The sequence below is a fragment of the Lolium perenne genome, chromosome 5 (genome assembly GCF_019359855.2).
Source record: "Lolium perenne isolate Kyuss_39 chromosome 5, Kyuss_2.0, whole genome shotgun sequence".
Lineage (NCBI taxonomy): Eukaryota > Viridiplantae > Streptophyta > Magnoliopsida > Poales > Poaceae > Lolium > Lolium perenne.
The window spans coordinates 26,112,826-26,133,644 of NC_067248.2; positions in this window are offsets into that span (position 1 = coordinate 26,112,826).

Consider the following 20,819-nt stretch of genomic DNA (forward strand, 5'->3'; position numbering starts at 1 on the left):
TTGTCATAAGAAGAGTTCTTCTCATTAATAGTAATTGGAGCAAGATTATTATCAAGAATTTGAACATGGTAAACAAATTGCATATTAAGGGAATTGTTTTTGGCAATCCAATCATAACTATGACAAAATTCATAAGGATAGTTATAACCTATATCATAGCATTCTTTATAATAATCATCAAAGGTCGGAGGCATAGTGTCATCATAAGAAACAGAATAGTTATCTTTCACAGTAGGTTTATCTGTGACCATACCATCATTGTTACTAGAAGGAGATGTATCAAACATATAATGATCAGTAGCAAAAGGATTTTCAAACACCTCATCCTCAAGCTTAGAGCTTTCTCTATCATTATGGGAGGAAGCATGGATAGTACTGATACTATGGCAATTATTATCATCATCATTTTCAGAATTAGTTTCCCAGAGATTTTCAATATCAAAAGTAGTGTGCTCTTTCAAATCATGATCACTAATGATGGTAAAGGGCATAGGAAGATCATTGTACTCAGATTCGTTATCATAATAATCATTAGGAGCAACATACTTACGGTTACCTATCGTTATCTCATACACGCGGGGATATGCCGTTACCTCTTTCTCTTTATTCCCCTTCTTCTTCTTCTTCGTTCCCCTCTTCTTCTTCTTCTCTTCCTTCTCCTCGTTTCCTTCTTTAGGAGGAAGAGGCTTGAAGGGAGGCTTCTCCACATAACCTGATTTATTTCTAGAAACAATAGAAGAAACTTGGGAGGATTCCTCCTTTTCATTAATAAGTTCAAAACACACAGCGGTCCTATCATATTTTGGCAAGGTGTCATCTTCTAAAATATTTTGTATGTAAGTATTTGTATGGCAATTATCAATGCAATAAGAAAAACACCCATGCAGGACATCATCAATATCAAGATCACTCATATGTAACAAAGAGATTTTTCTTGATAACTCTTCACACCACAAAAATAAAGTAAGTTCATCATGCCGATTAGGAGTAATTTCATCATCACAATACAAATTTGCAGCACTTATGGGGTTCGAATTATCATTGGAGGAGCATTGAAAATTAAAATGACCCACTCTATGGCAAAGTTCACAAATAAAAGGATAGAGGGCACAAACTTTTTTACCAAGATCATCTAGAGCCCTAGACCACTTTCTAGTTTTTTCATTAATATGATGGATACAATATTCATCTTCGATTTGATTGATTCCACAGGGTCTATGCATTCCACAAAAATTAACATGCTTACAGGAAATAGCATTCTTAGGAGTTTGAGCATGTTTATTGCAATCATTAACAACAATTTCATCCTTCATGCAAGCATCTTTAAAAGGTTCATGATACTTATCAAAATTCTTCTTAGGCAATTCAAAATGAGAGGCAAAAGCATTATAAAGATTTGCAACAACTTGAGAGTCAAGACCATAGGTAGCACTCATATTTTGAAATTTACCAGTATCCATAAAAGTTTCAATGCATTCATAATCATAATTTATACCTGACTCTCCACCTTTGTCGTTCTCCCAATCTTCAGCGTTCTCCTCAATCCGATCAAGAAGATCCCACCTAGCTTCAACCTCCTTGCTTGTGAAAGATCCCTCCAAACAGGCATCTAGATAGTCCTTGTGATGTCCTGAAAGCCTTGCATAAAAATTATTAATAATAACATTACGGGGGAGCTCATGAATGGGACATTTGAGCATTAGTGACTTCAATCTCCCCCATGCTTGAGAAATACTCTCTCCATCACGAGGATAAAAGTTATAAATGTAATTCCTATCAATATGCACTTCATGAGGAGGATAAAATTTAGAATAAAAGAGAGATACAATTTCCTCCCAACCAAGAGAATGACTATTCTTCAGCAATTTATACCAATGCGCCGCTTTACCAAACAGCGAAATAGAGAATAGTTTCTTCCTCACTTCATCCATAGAGATACTTGCACACTTGAATAACCCGCATAATTCATGCAAAAATAGTAAATGATCTCCAGGATGAACAGTTCCATCCCCTTCATAGCGGTTATCCATAACACATTCAATAATTTTCATGGGTATCTTGAAAGCAGTACTTGCAGTAGGTGGATTTAAAATATCACAAGCATCATTAGAGTTATCGCATATGGGAGATAAAGTATTATCAGAGCAAATTTTCTCTCCTAAAGATGGGAAGCTAAAAAGATCATAAAATCTAGCTTCCCCAAGCTTAGACTTCTCCATAGCATTAGCAGTGATTGCGTTTATACTAATAACATTGCTACGAGCATGCAAATAAGGTTCCATAGGTTTTTTAATTTTTGCATCACACAATTCATGTCTTAACTTAGGAAATAAATTAAAAAGCTCACAGTTGTTTTCCATTATGCCTTACTAGTGTAAAACAAGAAACAAAAAGATGCAATTGCAGGATCTAAAGGAAATAGCTTCGAGCACTTACAATGGCACCAGAAAATAACTTAGTTACCTGGGACCGGAGTGCGCGTGCCTTTTACCTTTCCTCCCCGGCAACGGCGCCAGAAAATAGCTTGATGTCTACTCACACTTCTTTTCCTGTAGACAGTGTTGGGCTGATACGTCTCCAATGTATCGATAATTTCTTATGTTCCATGCTTGTTTTATGATGATACTCACATGTTTTATACATACTTTATGTCATATTTATGCATTTTCCGGCACTAACCTATTAACGAGATGCCGAAGAGCCAGTTGCTGTTTTTGGTTTCAGAAATCCTAGTAAGGAAATATTCTCGGAATTGGACGAAATCAACGCCCAGGGGCCTATTTTTCCACGAAGCTTCCAGAACACCGAAAGGGAACCGAAGTGGGGCGACGAGGCGCCGCCACACTAGGGCGGCGCGGCCCAGGAGGGGCCCGCGCGGCCCTAGCGTGTGGCCCCCTCGTCAGCCCTCCGACTCCGCCCTTCCACCTACTTAAAGTCTTCGTCGCGAATACCCCAGTACCGAGAGCCACGATACGGAAAACCTTCCAGAGACGCCGCCGCCGCCAATCGCATCTCGGGGGATTCAGGAGATCGCCTCTGGCACCCTGCCGGAGAGGGGAATCATCTCCCGGAGGACTCTTCACCGCCATGGTCGCCTCCGGAGTGATGTGTGAGTAGTTCACCCCTGGACTATGGGTCCATAGCATTAGCTAGATGGTCTTCTTCTTCTAATTGTGCTATCATTGTTGCATCTTGTGAGAGGCCTAACATGATCAAGATCATCTATTTGTAATGCTACATGTTGCGTTTGTTGGGATCCGATGAATATGGAATACTATGCTATGTTGATTATCAATCTATCTATGTGTTGTTTATGATCTTGCATGCTCTCCGTTGCTAGTAGAGGCTCTGGCCAAGTTGATACTTGTAACTCCAAGAGGGAGTATTTATGCTCGATAGTGGGTTCATGTCTCCATTAAATCTGGGGGAGTGACAGCAACCCCTAAGGTTGTGGATGTGCTGTTGCCACTAGGGATAAAACATCAATGCTATGTCTAAGGATGTATTTGTTGATTACATTACGCACCACACTTAATGCAATTGTCTATTGTTTGCAACTTAATACTGGAGGGGGTTCGGATGATAACCTGAAGGTGGACTTTTTAGGCATAGATGCATGCTGGATAGCGGTCTATGTACTTTGTCGTAATGCCCAATTGAATTTCACAATACTCATCATAACATGTATGTGCATGGTCATGCCCTCTTTATTTGTCAATTGCCCAACTGTAATTTGTTCACCCAACATGCTATTTATCTTATGGGAGAGACACCACTAGTGAACTGTGGACCCCGGTCCATTCTTTTACATCGAATACAATCTACTGCAATACTCGTTATACTGTTCTCTGCAAACATCATCATCCACACTATACATCTAATCCTTTGTTACAGCAAGACGGTGAGATTGACAACCTCACTTGAAGGAGATATGCCCAAGAGGCAATAATAAAAGTGGTTATTATATATCTTTATGTTTATGATAAATGTTTATATGTCATGCTATAATTGTATTAACCGAAACATTAGTACATGTGTGATATGTAAACAACAAAGAGTCCCTAGTATGCCTCTTAACTAGCTTGTTGATTAATGGATGATTAGTTTCATAATCATGAACATTGGATGTTATTAATAACAAGGTTATATCATTGTATGAATGATGTAATGGACACACCCAATTAAGCGTAGCATAAGATCACGTCATTAAGTTATTTGCTATAAGCTTTCGATACATAGTTACCTAGTCCTTATGACCATGAGATCATGTAAATCACTTATACCGGAAAGGTACTTTGATTACACCAAACGCCACTGCGTAAATGGGTGGTTATAAAGGTGGGATTAAGTATCCGGAAAGTATGAGTTGAGGCATATGGATCAACAGTGGGATTTGTCCATCCCGATGACGGATAGATATACTCTGGGCCCTCTCGGTGGAATGTCGTCTAATGTCTTGCAAGCATATGAATAAGTTCATAAGAGACCACATACCACGGTACGAGTAAAGAGTACTTGTCAGGAGATGAGGTTGAACAAGGTATGAAGTGATACCGATGATCAAACCTCGGACAAGTAAAATATCGTGTGACAAAAGGAATTGGTATCGTATGTGAATGGTTCATTCGATCACTAAAGTCATCGTTGAATATGTGGGAGCCATTATGGATCTCCAGATCCCGCTATTGGTTATTGGTCGGAGTGAGTACTCAACCATGTCCGCATAGTTCGCGAACCGTAGGGTGACACACTTAAAGTTGGATGTTGAAATGGTAGAACTTGAATATGGAATGGAGTTCGAATATTTGTTCGGAGTCCCGGATGAGATCCCGGACATCACGAGGAGTTCCGGAATGGTCCGGAGAATAAGATTCATATATAGGAAGTCATTTTATGAGATTTAAAATGATCCGGAAGGTTATATGGAAGGTTCTAGAAGGTTCTAGAAAAGTCCGGAAGAAACCACCAAGGAAGGTGGAGTCCCGGAGGGACTCCACCTCCATGGCCGGCCAACCCTAGAGGGGGAGGAGTCCCAAGTGGACTCCCCCTATAGGGGCCGGCCACCCCCCCACATGGAAGGGGGGAATCCCACCTCAAGTGGGATTCCCAACTTGGGTAGGTTTCCCTATCACATGGAAGGTTTTGGGTTCGGGTCTTATTCGGAGACTTGTAGTCCAACACTTGGGGCTTCAACCTATATAATGAGGGCCAAGGGGAGGGGGGTGGGAATCCCACCTCAAGTGGGATTCCCAACTTGGGTAGGTTTCCCTATCACATGGAAGGTTTTGGGTTCGGGTCTTATTCGGAGACTTGTAGTCCAACACTTGGGGCTTCAACCTATATAATGAGGGCCAAGGGGAGGGGGGCCGGCCACCCCAAGACCACAGCCTGGCCGCACCCCCTTAGTGGTCGGCCACCCCTCCCAAACCCTAGCCGCCCCCTCTCTCCTCCATAGCTCCCGCACGCTTAGCGAAGCTCCGCCGGAGTTCTCCACCGCCACCGACACCACGTCGTCGTGCTGTCGGATTCAAGAGGAGGTACTACTTCCGCTGCCCGCTGGAACGGGGAGGTGGACGTCGTCTTCATCAACAACCGAACGTGTGACCGAGTACGGAGGTGCTGCCCGTTCGTGGCGCCGTGATCAAGATCTTCTACGCGCTTTTGCAAGCGGCAAGTGAACGTCTACCGCAGCAACAAGAGCCTCATCTTGTAGGCTTTGGAATCTCTTCAAGGGTGAGACTCGATAATCCCCTCGTTGCTACCGTCTTCTAGATTGCATCTTGGCTTGGATTGCGTGTTCGCGGTAGGAAATTTTTTGTTTTCTATGCAACGTTATCCTATAGTGGTATCAGAGCCGTGTCTTTGCATAGATGGTTGCACGAGTAGAACACAATGGTTTTGTGGGCGTTGATGCTCTTGTTATCTTTAGTTTGAGTACTTTGCATCTTTGTGGCATAGTGGGATGAAGCGGCTCGGACTAACTTTACATGACCGCGTTCATGAGACTTGTTCCTCGTTCGACATGCAACTTGTATTGCATAAGAGGCTTTGCGGGTGTCTGTCTCTCCTACTATAGTGAAGATTCAATTTACACTTCTATTGACAACACTAGTATCAACGTTGTGGTTCATGTTCGTAGGTAGATTAGATCTCTCTCGAAAACCCTAAACCACGTAAAATATGCAAACCAAATTAGAGACGTCTAACTTGTTTTTGCAGGGTTTGGTGATGTGATATGGCCATAATGTGATGATGAATATGTATGAGATGATCATTATTGTATTGTGGCAACCGGCAGGAGCCTTATGGTTGTCTTTAAATTTCATGTTGAGTAGTATTTCAAATTAGTTGTAATAGTTGCTACATGGAGGACAATCATGAAGACGGCGCCATTGACCTTGACGTTACGTCGACGATGATGGAGATCATGCCCGAAGATGATGGAGATCATGTCCGTGCTTTGGAGATGAAGATCAAAGGCGCAAAGACAAAAGGGCCATATCATATCACATATGAACTGCATGTGATGTTAATCCTTTTATGCATCTTATTTTGCTTAGATCGCGACAGTAGCATTATAAGATGATCCCTCACTAAAATCTCAAGATAATAAAGTGTTCATCCTTAGTAGCACCGTTGCCAAGACTTGTCGTTTCGAAGCATCTCGTGATGATCGGGTGTGATAGAATCAACAAGTGCATACAACGGGTGTAAGACAGTTTTGCACATGCGGATACTAAGGTGGCCTTGACGAGCCTAGCATGTACAGACATGGTCTCGGAACACGTGATACCGAAAGGTAGAGTATGAATCATATGGTTGATATGATGAACACTTTGAGTGTTCACCATTGAAATCACACCTTGTCTCGTGATGATCGGACTTAGGTGCGGTGGATTTGGTTCGTGTGATCACTAAGACAATGCGAGGGATATTGTTTTGAGTGGGAGTTCACCTAGATTTTTAATTATGTTGAATTAAAATTTGAACTCAATTTGTCATAAACTTAGTCTAAACTTTTGCAAATATATGTTGTAGAGATGACGTCCCTAATCAATTTTAACCAGTTCCTAGAGAAAGAAAAACTTAAGAGCAACGGTAGCAACTTCACCGACTGGTTCCGTCATGTGAGGATCTTCCTCTCTGGCGGAAATCTGCAATATGTGCTTGATGCACCGCTAGGTGACCCTCCTGCAGAAACTGAAACCGATGAAATAAAAGCTATTTACGAGACTCGAAAAACTCGGTACTCTCAAGTTCAGTGTGCCATCCTGTGCAGTCTGGAATCCGATCTTCAAAAACGTTTTGAGCACCACGATCCTCATGAGTTGATGAAAGAGCTGAAAGCTATTTTTGAGACTCATGCGGCCGTGGAATGATATGAAGCATCGAAACATTTCTTCAGCTGTATGATGGAAGAAGGCAGCTCCGTTAGTGAGCACATGCTCGCCATGACCGGGCATGCGAAGAAACTCAGTGACTTGGGAATAGTGATTCCTAATAGACTGGGGATTAATCGTGTCCTTCAATCACTGCCACCAAGTTACAAGAACTTTGTGATGAACTACAATATGCAGAACATGAACAAGGAGTTACCTGAACTCTTTGGCATGCTATAAGCTGCTGAGATTGAGATCAAGAAAGAGCACCAAGTGTTGATGGTCAACAAGACCACCAGTTTCAAGAAATAGGGCAAGTCTAAAGGGAAATTCAAGAAGGGTGGCAAGAAAGTTGCCACGCCTCCTATGAAACCTAAGAACGGCCCTAAGCTTGATGCTGAGTGCTATTACTGCAAGGAGAAGGGACACTAGAAGCGTAATTGCTCCAAGTATCTGGCTGATCTGAAGAGCGGCCTTGTCAAGAAGAAGAAAGAAGGTATATCTGATATACATGTTATAGATGTTTATCTCACTGGTTCTCGTTCTAGTACCTGGGTATTTGATACTGGTTCGGTTGCTCATATTTGTAACTCGAAACAGGAACTAAAGAATAAACGAAGACTACTGAAAGATGAAGTGACGATGCGCGTTGGAAACGGATCCAAAGTCGATGTGATCGCTGTCGGCACACTTCCTCTACATCTACCTTCGGGATTAGTTTTAAGCCTAAATAATTGTTATTTTGTACCCGCGTTGAGCATGAACATTATATCTGGATCTTTTTTAATGCAAGACGGTTATTAATTCAAGTCTGAGAATAATGGTTGTTCTATTTTTATGAATAATATCTTTTATGGTCGAGCACCTGAAAAGAATGGCTTATTTCTGTTAGATCTCGATAGTAGTGATACGCATATACATAACATTGATGCTAAGCGAACTAAATTGAATGATAATTCTACTTATATGTGGCACTGTCTTCTTGGTCATATTGGAGTCAAACGCATGAAGAAACTCCATACCGATGGATTACTTGAATCACTTGACTTTGAGTCACTTGATAGATGCGAAGCATGTCTAATGGGAAAAATGACTAAGACTCCATTTTCTGGTATGATGGAGCGAGCTACTGACTTATTGGAAATCATACATACCGATGTGTGCGGACCAATGAGTGTAGCATCGCGCGGTGGTTATCGTTATGTTCTAACCTTCACAGATGATCTGAGTAGATATGGGTATATCTATTTCATGAAACATAAATCCGAAACTTTCGAGAAGTTTAAGGAATTTCAAAGTGAAGTAGAAAATCAACGTAACAAGAAGATTAAATTTCTACGATCTGATCGTGGAGGTGAATATCTGAGTTATGAGTTTGGCATGCATTTAAAGAAATGCGGAATACTTTCACAATTGACACCGCCGGGAACACCACAACGAAACGGTGTGTCCGAACGTCGTAATCGAACTCTCTTAGATATGGTTCGTTCTATGATGTCTCTTACTGATTTGCCGTTATCATTTTGGAGTTATGCATTAGAGACAGCCGCATTCACTTTAAATAGAGCACCATCAAAATCCATAAAAACGACACCGTATGAATTATGGTTTAATAAGAAACCTAAGCTGTCGTTCCTTCAAGTTTGGGGTTGCGAATCTTATGTAAAGAAGTTACAACCGGACAAGCTAGAACCCAAAGCGGAGAAATACGTCTTCATAGGATACCCTAAGGAAACTATAGGGTACACTTTCTATCACAAATCCGAAGGCAAAATCTTTGTTGCTAAGAACGGAACCTTTCTTGAGAAAGAATTTCTCACTAAAGAAGTGACTGGAAGAAAAGTAGAACTCGATGAGATTGATGAATCTATACTCGTTGATCAGAGTAGCGCAAGCATCGAAACTGTTCCTGTACCGCCTGCACCGGCAACAGAGGAAGCTAATGATAATGATCATGAAACTTCGAACGAGGAAACTACTAAACCTCGCAGATCGACAAGGGAACGTGCCACTCCTGATTGGTATGATCCTTCTCTAAATGTCATACAACAATGATGAGGACCCTACGACGTATGAAGAAGCGATGATGAGCCCAGATTCCAACAAATGGCAAGAAGCCATGAAATCCGAAATGGGATCCATGTATGATAACAAAGTATGGACTTTGGTAGACTTACCAGATAGTCGAAAGGCTGTCGAGAATAAATGGATCTTCAAGAGAAAAACAGATGCTGATGGTAATATTACTGTCTATAAAGCTCGACTTGTCGCAAAGGGTTTCCGACAAATTCAAGGAGTTGACTACGATGAGACTTTCTCACCTGTAGCGAAGCTAAAATCTGTGAGGATTTTGTTAGCAATAGCTGCATTTTTCGATTATGAGATTTGGCAGATGGATGTCAAAACGGCGTTCCTTAATGGAGATATTGAGGAAGAGTTGTATATGGTACAACCCAAAGGTTTTGTCGATCCTAAAAATGCTGACAAAGTATGCAAACTTCAGCGTTCAATCTATGGACTGAAGCAAGCATCAAGAAGTTGGAACCGACGCTTTGATAAGGTGATCAAAGACTTCGGGTTTATACAGTGTCATGGAGAGGCCTGTATTTACAAGAAAGTGAGTGGGAGCTTTGTAGCATTCCTGATATTATATGTGGATGACATATTATTAATTGGGAATGATATAGAACTATTAAGCAGTGTAAAATTTTATTTGAATAATAGTTTTTCAATGAAAGACCTTGGTGAAGCATCGTATATATTAGGCATCAAGATTTATAGAGATAGATCAAGACGCCTAATAGGGCTATCACAGAGTACATATCTGGACAAGATTCTAAAGAAGTTTAGAATGGACGAAAGTAAGAAAGGGTTCTTACCTATGTTACCAGGCAAGGTCTTGAGTAAGACTCAAGGACCGGCTACGGCAGAAGAAAGAGAAAGGATGAGTAATATCCCCTATGCCTCGGCAGTAGGATCTATCATGTATGCCATGCTATGTACTAGACCGGATATAGCACATGCTGTTAGTTTGACTAGCAGATATCAAAGTGATCCAGGAATGGAACACTGGACAGCGGTCAAGAATATCCTGAAGTACTTGAAAAGAACTAAGGATATGTTTCTTTGTTATGGAGGTGACCAAGAGCTCGTTGTAAACGGTTACACCGATGGAAGTTGGAACACTGATCCTGATGACTCTAAGTCACAGTCTGGGTACGTGTTTATATTGAATGGTGCTGCAGTAAGCTGGGCAAGCTCGAAGCAGTGCACGGTGGCAAAGTCTTCAACAGAATCAGAGTACATAGCGGCTTCAGAGGCTTCATCAGAAGCGGTATGGATGAAGAGGTTCATTGTAGAGCTCGGTGTGGTTCCTAGTGCATTGGACCCATTAATCATCTACTGTGATAACATGGGTGCCATCGCCAATGCACAAGAGCCAAGGTCACACAAGAGGCTGAAGCATATCAAGCTGCGTTACCACTCGATTCGCGAGTACATCGAAGATGGAGAAGTAAAGATTTGCAAAGTACACACTGATCTGAATGTAGCAGATCCGTTGACTAAAGCTCTCCCTAGGGCAAAGCATGACCAACACCAGAATGCCATGGGTGTTAGGTATATTACAATGTAATCTAGATTATTGACTCTAGTGCAAGTGGGAGACTGAAGGAGATATGCCCAAGAGGCAATAATAAAAGTGGTTATTATATATCTTTATGTTTATGATAAATGTTTATACGTCATGCTATAATTGTATTAACCGAAACATTAGTACATGTGTGATATGTAAACAACAAAGAGTCCCTAGTATGCCTCTTAACTAGCTTGTTGATTAATGGATGATTAGTTTCATAATCATGAACATTGGATGTTATTAATAACAAGGTTATATCATTGTATGAATGATGTAATGGACACACCCAATTAAGCGTAGCATAAGATCACGTCATTAAGTTATTTGCTATAAGCTTTCGATACATAGTTACCTAGTCCTTATGACCATGAGATCATGTAAATCACTTATACCGGAAAGGTACTTTGATTACACCAAACGCCACTGCGTAAATGGGTGGTTATAAAGGTGGGATTAAGTATCCGGAAAGTATGAGTTGAGGCATATGGATCAACAGTGGGATTTGTCCATCCCGATGACGGATAGATATACTCTGGGCCCTCTCGGTGGAATGTCGTCTAATGTCTTGCAAGCATATGAATAAGTTCATAAGAGACCACATACCACGGTACGAGTAAAGAGTACTTGTCAGGAGACGAGGTTGAACAAGGTATGAAGTGATACCGATGATCAAACCTCGGACAAGTAAAATATCGTGTGACAAAAGGAATTGGTATCGTATGTGAATGGTTCATTCGATCACTAAAGTCATCGTTGAGTATGTGGGAGCCATTATGGATCTCCAGATCCCGCTATTGGTTATTGGTCGGAGTGAGTACTCAACCATGTCCGCATAGTTCGCGAACCGTAGGGTGACACACTTAAAGTTGGATGTTGAAATGGTAGAACTTGAATATGGAATGGAGTTCGAATATTTGTTCGGAGTCCCGGATGAGATCCCGGACATCACGAGGAGTTCCGGAATGGTCCGGAGAATAAGATTCATATATAGGAAGTCATTTTATGAGATTTAAAATGATCCAGAAGGTTCTATGGAAGGTTCTAGAAGGTTCTAGAAAAGTCCGGAAGAAACCACCAAGGAAGGTGGAGTCCCGGAGGGACTCCACCTCCATGGCCGGCCAACTCTAGAGGGGGAGGAGTCCCAAGTGGACTCCCCCTATGGGGGCCGGCCACCCCCCCACATGGAAGGGGGGAATCCCACCTCAAGTGGGATTCCCACCTTGGGTAGGTTTCCCTATCACATGGAAGGTTTTGGGTTCGGGTCTTATTCGGAGACTTGTAGTCCAACACTTGGGGCTTCCACCTATATAATGAGGGCCAAGGGGAGGGGGGCTGGCCACCCCAAGACCATAGCCTGGCCGCACCCCCTTAGTGGCCGGCCACCCCCTCCCAAACCCTATCCGCCCCCTCTCTCCTCCATAGCTCCCGCACGCTTAGCGAAGCTCCGCCGGAGTTCTCCACCGCCACCGACACCACGCCGTCGTGCTGTCGGATTCAAGAGGAGCTACTACTTCCGCTGCCCGCTGGAACAGGGAGGTGGACGTCGTCTTCATCAACAATCGAACATGTGACCGAGTACGGAGGTGCTGCCCGTTCGTGGCGCCGTGATCAAGATCTTCTACGCGCTTTTGCAAGCGGCAAGTGAACGTCTACCGCAGCAACAAGAGCCTCATCTTGTAGGCTTTGGAATCTCTTCAAGGGTGAGACTCGATAATCCCCTCGTTGCTACCGTCTTCTAGATTGCATCTTGGCTTGGATTGCGTGTTCGCGGTAGGAATTTTTTTGTTTTCTATGCAACGTTATCCTATATCACTGTCACGTTGGGGCAAAGTAATTTGGTTGTGTTGTGCAGGTTCCACGTTGGCGCCGGAATCCCTGGTGTTGCGCCGCACTACACTCCGCCGCCATCAACCTTCGATGTGCTTCTTGACTCCTACTGGTTCGATAAACCTTGGTTTCTTACTGAGGGAAACTCACTGCTATACGCATCACACCTTCCTCTTGGGGTTCCCAACGGATGCGTGTTGAACGGAAAGACATACGTCAACCACGCGCAGCGTGGGCCTCCAAGAGCAGAGGTTTGTAGAACAGCTGCAAGTTTCCCTTAAGTGGATCACCCAAGGTTTATCGAACTCAGGGAGGAAGAGGTCAAAGATATCCCTCTCAAGCAACCCTGCAATCATGATACAAGAAGTCTCTTGTGTCCCCAACACACCTAATACACTTGTCAGATGTATAGGTGCACTAGTTCGGTGAAGAGATAGTGAAATACAAGTAATATGGATGTATATGAGTGGTAATAGCAATCTGAATAAAATATGGCAGCGAGTAAACATGCAACAGAACAGTAAATAAACGGAGATTCGATGCTTGGAAACAAGGCCTAGGGATCCTACTTTCACTAGTGGACACTCTCAACAATGATCACATAATAAAACCACTCTACACTCTCTTATTGGATGATAAACACCATTAATTGTGTAGGGCTACAAGAGCACCTCAATGCCGGAGTTAACAAGCTCCACAACATTCGATGTTCATATTTAAATAACCTTAGAGTGCATGATAGACCAACGCAATTATACCGAGTACTAACATAGCATGCACACCGTCACCGACAGGCTATGAAAGGGGGAATAGGTCACATCAATACTATCATAGTAATAGTTAACTTCATAATCTACAAGAGATCACAATCATAGCTTATACCAAGTAATACATGATGCACACACTGTCAACATTACATCATGGAGGAGGAATAGACTACTTTAATAACATCACTAGAGTAGCACATAGATGATATTCAACTAGATCACAAAGAGAGAGATGAACCACATAGCTACGGTAGAGCCCTCAGCCTCGGGGGAGAATTACTCGCTCCTCATCATAGGAGACAGCGATGGCGATGAAGATGGCAGTGATGTCGATGGAGATGGCTCCGGGGGCAATTCCCCGTCCCGGCAGGGTGCCAGAACAGAGACTTCTGTCCCCCGAATTGGAGTTTCGCGATGGCGGCGGCTCTGGAAGGTTTTCTGGAGTTTCGTCAATCCGTGTCGATGTTTTAGGTCAGGAGGCAACTTATAGGCGAAGAGGCGGAGTCGAAGGGGCCACGGGGCCCCCTCACACTAGGGGGGCGCGCCCCCTTGGGCCGCGCCGCCACCTTGTGTGGGCCCCCAGGGCTCCCCTCTGGTGCCTCTCCGGTGTTCTGGAAGCTTCGTGGAATTATAAGGTTCTGGGCGTTGATTTCGTCCAATTCCGAGAATATTTCCTTACTAGGATTTCTGAAACCAAAAACAGCAGAAAACAGGAACTGGCACTTCGGCATCTCGTCAATAGGTTAGTTCCGGAAAACGCATCAAAACGATATAAAGTGTGAACAAAACATGTAGGTATTGTCATAAAACAAGCATGGAACATCAGAAATTATAGATACGTTGGAGACGTATCAGGCAGCTCCTTGCCCGGGCTCTGACGCCGTGTACACCAAGTTTTGGGTAAAGCATGCTTCTCGACTTTACTTCATAGTTGATGAACCCACTATGATAACTCATGCCTCTCTCACAATTATTTTTATGCATGATTGCAGACCCATTATAAGGTGCCTGATGATATGGTTGAGCATGGGAAGGTGGTACTGACTAGGGCTTGTCAGAGGTTGACATGGAAACAGTGGTACAATCAGAAGCATACCTGCATCGAGCACTTCAAGGCTGAGCAGGGCACGAGGGTCAAGAAAGCTGACAATATCAGGGACGATACTCAGCTGACGAAGGATGATTACATGATGGTAAGTAAATTGTCAATGAGATTCTATGTTGCTGCATAGTTGGGATTGCATTATGTGTTCTTCAAATGAGTTTTGGTTTTTTAGGTTATGCCCCTATGGTGCGAAAATAAGGAAGACACATTTGAGGCGTTGGTAGCGAGGTGGGTTGGCGAAGACGCCGACTTCAACGCCAAGAGCGCGCGCAACAAGGCAAACCGGGGCACCGGAGGAACACAAAGTGCGGGAAGCCGCAGCACTGAGCGCTACAGGAAGCACAAGGTACATACATACATGGAACAACTTGCATTTATTTCCCCTCATATTACTACCTTATACACATAACATTTATTTTGCTGTGCAGGAGGCGGAACTCGGGGAGCCTCTCACCGAGGTGGGAGGATGGCAGAAGATGAAGCTGAAGCAGCCCGATCTGAGTCAGCCTCAGCCCTCGCTGCCCGAGTACTTTGGCTTTGCCGAAGAGGAGTTGGAGAACTACTGCTCGGTGTTCAAGGGTCTTCATCCGGAGGTGGATGATCCTATTCAGCAGGAGACCGACTTGACGGCGATTATGGTGGCGGGGCGCGGCTCGGAGCATGGCCGTACAAAGCTTCTTAGTGGGGTGATCAAGCCGCAGGGGACCCTCACGCAGATCAGGTCTACCCTCACCGTCGGCCACCCACCGATCGCGCCTCCTCGACACCGTCGTACTGATGTAAGTTTTCTCATTTTCATCTTCTTTCCAACATTCATTCCTGAATGGCTAAATTGACGAGACTCCTTTTCTTGGAAATTGTAGGCTAACTTTGAGGCCGCCTACGCGGCCACTTATGAGAAGTACTTGATGGTTGTAGCAGACTGGGACCTCAAGAGAGCGGCTTGGGAAGAGTACCAGGAGGCGACGAGTCGTGTAAGTTCCAATCTTTTATGGTTCAAAGACATGACAAGTCCCACCTCCCCTTTATTTTATTTCCGCAGCGCTTGACATCTAAACTATCTTGCAGGCGCTCAGGACGTTCTTCCAGACTGGAGAGAGGATCGCACTTCCGGGAGAGGAGCCACCTAGGCCGGGGCCGACTCCAGTGTGCCCATCGAGGGAAGCTTTCACGGCCACATACTACGCACGAACTCCGGTAAGTCCTGTGCCTAACCAGTTGTCACCGCTTTCCTTTCCCATGTCTAAGATGCTAACTCTTGTCAAACATGTAGGGCACAGGAAGTTTGCGGAACCGACCCTCTCCTGGTTCGTCGCGCGAGGGCACACCGGTGCACCCCGGCCGCCATTCTCCCGGTGCTTCAGGGTTTTCTCCTGCTGGCGATGGTTCAGGCCATGCTTCTACCTCTGTCTACCTCGACAAAGGCCGGACGCCTGAATGGACGAGTCAGGAACTTGGTTGGTTCCCCTGATCTTAGTTTCCCTTAGCTAGGTGTCTAGCAGGCGTGCGTCGATCGTGTGTGCCATGTGTCGAAAATGTATGATGATCGTGTGTGTGCCATGCCACATATTTGTATCACGATGATGTTGTTGCTACATTTGATATGATGACGATGATGATTATGTGATGTGCTACATTTGTGATGCATTTCAATGTATATTGCTGGTATTTTTGCTGGCAGGCTATGCTGCGCCAGAAATTATGCAGGAAAACCAAATGGCACAGTCTGTGCCGACGGCACAGCCCCCTGGACGTGCCAAATGGCACAGGCTATGCCGTCGGCACAGGAGAGTGGCGCGGTGCAGCTGCTGGCGACGCGACGCGGCGGAGCTGTGCCGATGGACATGGGCCGACGGCCTAGCCGTCGGCACAGAAGGTGGACCTGGGGACGCGTGGCAGGCGCAGGATGTCCGAGCGAGGCGGATGTGCAGCCGTCGGCACAGTTTCTAGGCTGGGCTAACGGCCGTTTGGGCGTTGTGGGGCCCTCGAAGACGGTGCCGACGACGACTGTGTCGACGGCGTCATCCGACCATCAGGCTGGCGTCTGTGCCGACGGCCACTGAGGCTGTGCCGAGGCCACATTGTGCCGACGACGAGGTGCCGATGATTGTCGTCGGCACAGCCGTGGGCCGACGGCGAGGCAGGCTGTGCCGACGGCTGATGTCTACGCCCCCTCCTTTTCCTGTAGACAGTGTTGGGCCTCCAAGAGCAGAGGTTTGTAGAACAGCAGCAAGTTTCCCTTAAGTGGATCACCCAAGGTTTATCGAACTCAGGGAGGAAGAGGTCAAAGATATCCCTCTCATGCAACCCTGCAACCACAAAGCAAGAAGTCTCTTGTGTCCCCAACACGCCTAATAGGTGCACTAGTTCGGCGAAGAGATAGTGAAATACAAGTGGTATAAATAAGTATGAGCAGTGGCAACGGCACCAGAAAAGTGCTTTGCCCAGGACAGTAAACAAGCAGTAGTAACGCAGTAAAACAGTAAACAAGCAGCGATAGCAGTATTTAGGAACAAGGCCTAGGGATTAGACTTTCACTAGTGGACACTCTCAACTTTGATCACATAACAGAATAGATAAATGCATACTCTACACTCTCTTGTTGGATGATGAACACCACTAATTGCGTAGGATTACACGAACCCTCAATGCCGGAGTTAACAAGCTTCACAATATTCAATGTTCATATTTAAATAACCTTAGAGTGCATGACAGATCAACACAACTAAACCAAGTACTAACATAGCATGCACACTGTCACCTTCACACTATGTAGGAGGAATAGATCACATCAATACCATCATAGCAATAGTTAACTTCATAATCTACAAGAGATCATAATCATAGCCTACGCCAAGTACTAACACGGATGCACACACTGTCACCATTACACCGTGCAGGAGGAATAAAACTACTTTAATAACATCACTAGAGTAGCACATAGATAAATTGTGATACAAAACACATTGCAATCATAAAGGGATATAAATAAGCACTTCACTATGCCATTCATAACAGTGAATAAGTATTCTGTGAAATATAGCCTAAGAGACCCACACGGTGCACACACTGTCACCTTTACACACGTGGGACAAGGAGTCTCCGGAGATCACATAAGTAAAATCCACTTGACTAGCATAATGACATCTAGATTACAAGCATCATCATATGAATCTCAATCATGTAAGGCAGCTCATGAGATTATTGTATTGAAGCACATAGGAGAGAGATGAACCACATAGCTACCGGTACAGCCCCGAGCCTCGATGGAGAACTACTCCCTCCTCATGGGAGACAGCAGCGTTGATGAAGATGGCGGTGGTGTTGATGGAGAAGCCTTCCGGGGGCACTTCCCCGTCCCGGCGGCGTGCCGGAACAGAGACTCCTGTCCCCCAGATCTTGGCTACGCGATGGCGGCGGCTCTGGAAGGTTTCTCGTACCGTGGCTTTTCCGTGTCAAGGTTTTATGTCGAGGGGGCTTAAATAGGCGAAGAGGCGGCGTCAGAGGGTCAACGAGGTGACGACACCATAAGGCGGCGCGGCCAGGGCCTGGGCCGCGCCGGCCTATCATCTGGGGCCCCTGTGGCCCCCCTCTGGCGGCTCTCGGGTGTTCTGGATGCTTCCGGGGATTCTAAGATGCTGGGCGTTGATTTCGTCCGATTCCGAGAATATTTCCTTACTAGGATTTCTGAAACCAAAAACAGCAGAAACAAAGAATCGGCCCTTCGGCATCTCGTCAATAGGTTAGTTCCAGAAAATGCATAATTATGACATAAAGTGTGCATAAAACATGTAGATATCATCAATAATGTGGCATGGAACATAAGAAATTATCGATACGTCGGAGACGTATCAGCATCCCCAAGCTTAGTTTCTGCTCGTCCCGAGCAGGTAAACGATAACAAAGATAATTTCTAGAGTGACATGCCATCATAACCTTGATCATACTATTTGTAAGCATATGTAGTGAATGCAGCGATCAAAACAATATAAATGACATGAGTAAACAAGTGAATCATATAGCAAAGACTTTTCATGAATAGTACTTAAAGACAAGCATCAATAAGTCTTGCATAAGAGTTAACTCATAAAGCAATAATTTAAAGTAAAGGCATTGAAGCAACACAAAGGAAGATTAAGTTTTAGCGGTTGCTTTCAACTTATAACATGTATATCTCATGGATAATTGTCAACATAGAGTAATATAACAAGTGCAATATGCAAGTATGTAGGAATCAATGCACAGTTCACACAAGTGTTTGCTTCTTGAGGTGGAGAGAAATAGGTGAACTGACTCAACATAAAAGTAAAAGAAAGGTCCTTCAAAGAGGAAAGCATCGATTGCTATATTTGTGATAGAGCTTTTATTTTGAAAACATGAAACAATTTTGTCAACGGTAGTAATAAAGCATATGAGTTATGTAAATTATATCTTACAAGTTGCAAGCCTCATGCATAGTATACTAATAGTGCCCGCACCTTGTCCTAATTAGCTTGGACTACCGGATCATCGCAATACACATGTTTTAACCAAGTGTCACAATGGGGTACCTCCATGCCTTTGTACAAAGGTCTAAGGAGAAAGCTCGCATTTTGGATTTCTCGCTTTTGATTATTCTCAACTTAGACATCCATACCGGGACAACATGGACAACAGATAATGGACTCCTCTTTAATGCATAAGCATGTGGCAACAATTAGTGTTCTCATATGAGATTGAGGATATATGTCCAAAACTGAAACTTCCACCATGAATCATGGCTTTAGTTAGCGGCCCAATGTTCTTCTCTAACAATATGCATGCTCCAACCATTAAGGTGGTAGATCTCTCTTACTTCAGACAAGACGGACATGCATAGCAACTCACATGATATTCAACAAAGAGTAGTTGATGGCGTCCCCAGGAATCATGGTTATCGCACAACAAGCAACTTAATAAGAGATAAAGTGCATAAGTACATATTCAATACCACAATAGTTTTTAAGCTATTTGTCCCATGAGCTATATATTGCAAAGGCGAATGATGAAATTTTAAAGGTAGCACTCAAGCAATTTACTTTGGAATGGCGGAGAAATACCATGTAGTAGGTAGGTATGGTGGACACAAATGGCATAGTGGTTGGCTCAAGGATTTTGGATGCATGAGAAGTATTCCCTCTCGATACAAGGTTTAGGCTAGCAAGGTTATTTGAAACAAACACAAGGATGAACGGTGCAGCAAAACTCACATAAAAGACATATTGTAAACATTATAAGACTCTACACCGTCTTCCTTGTTGTTCAAAACTCAAAACTAGATATTATCTAGACTTTAGAGAGACCAAATATGCAAACCAAATTAGCAAGCTCTAAGTGTTTCTTCATTAATGGGTGCAAAGTATATGATGCAAGAGCTTAAACATGAGCACAACAATTGCCAAGTATCAAATTATTCAAGAAATTTTAGAATTACTACATGTAGCATTTCCCAATTCCAACCATATAACAATTTAACGAAGAAGATTCAACCTTCGCCATGAATACTATGAGTAAAGCCTAAGGACATATTTGTCCATATGCAACAGCGGAGCGTGTCTCTCTCCCACACAATGAATGCTAGGATCCATTTATTCAAACAAAAACAAAAACAAATCGACGCTCCAAGCAAAGCACATAAGATGTGACGGAATAAAAATATAGTTTCAGGGGAGGAACCTGATAATGTTGTCGATGAAGAAGGGGATGCCTTGGGCATCCCCAAGCTTAGACGCTTGAGTCTTCTTAGAATATGCAGGGGTGAACCACCGGGGCATCCCCAATCTTAGAGTCTTCACTCTTCTTGATCATAGTATATCATCCTCCTCTCTTGACCCTTGAAAACTTCCTCCACACCAAACTCAAAGCAAACTCATTAGAGGGTTAGTGCATAATCAAAAACTTACATGTTCAGAGGTGACACAATTATTCTTAACACTTCCGGACATTGCCCAAAGCTACTGGAAGGTAATGGAACAAAGAAATCCACCCAACACAGCGAAAGAAGCAATGCGAAATAAAAGGCAGAATCTGTCAAAACAGAACAGTCCGTAAAGACGAATTTTAAAATGGCACCAGACTTGCTCAGA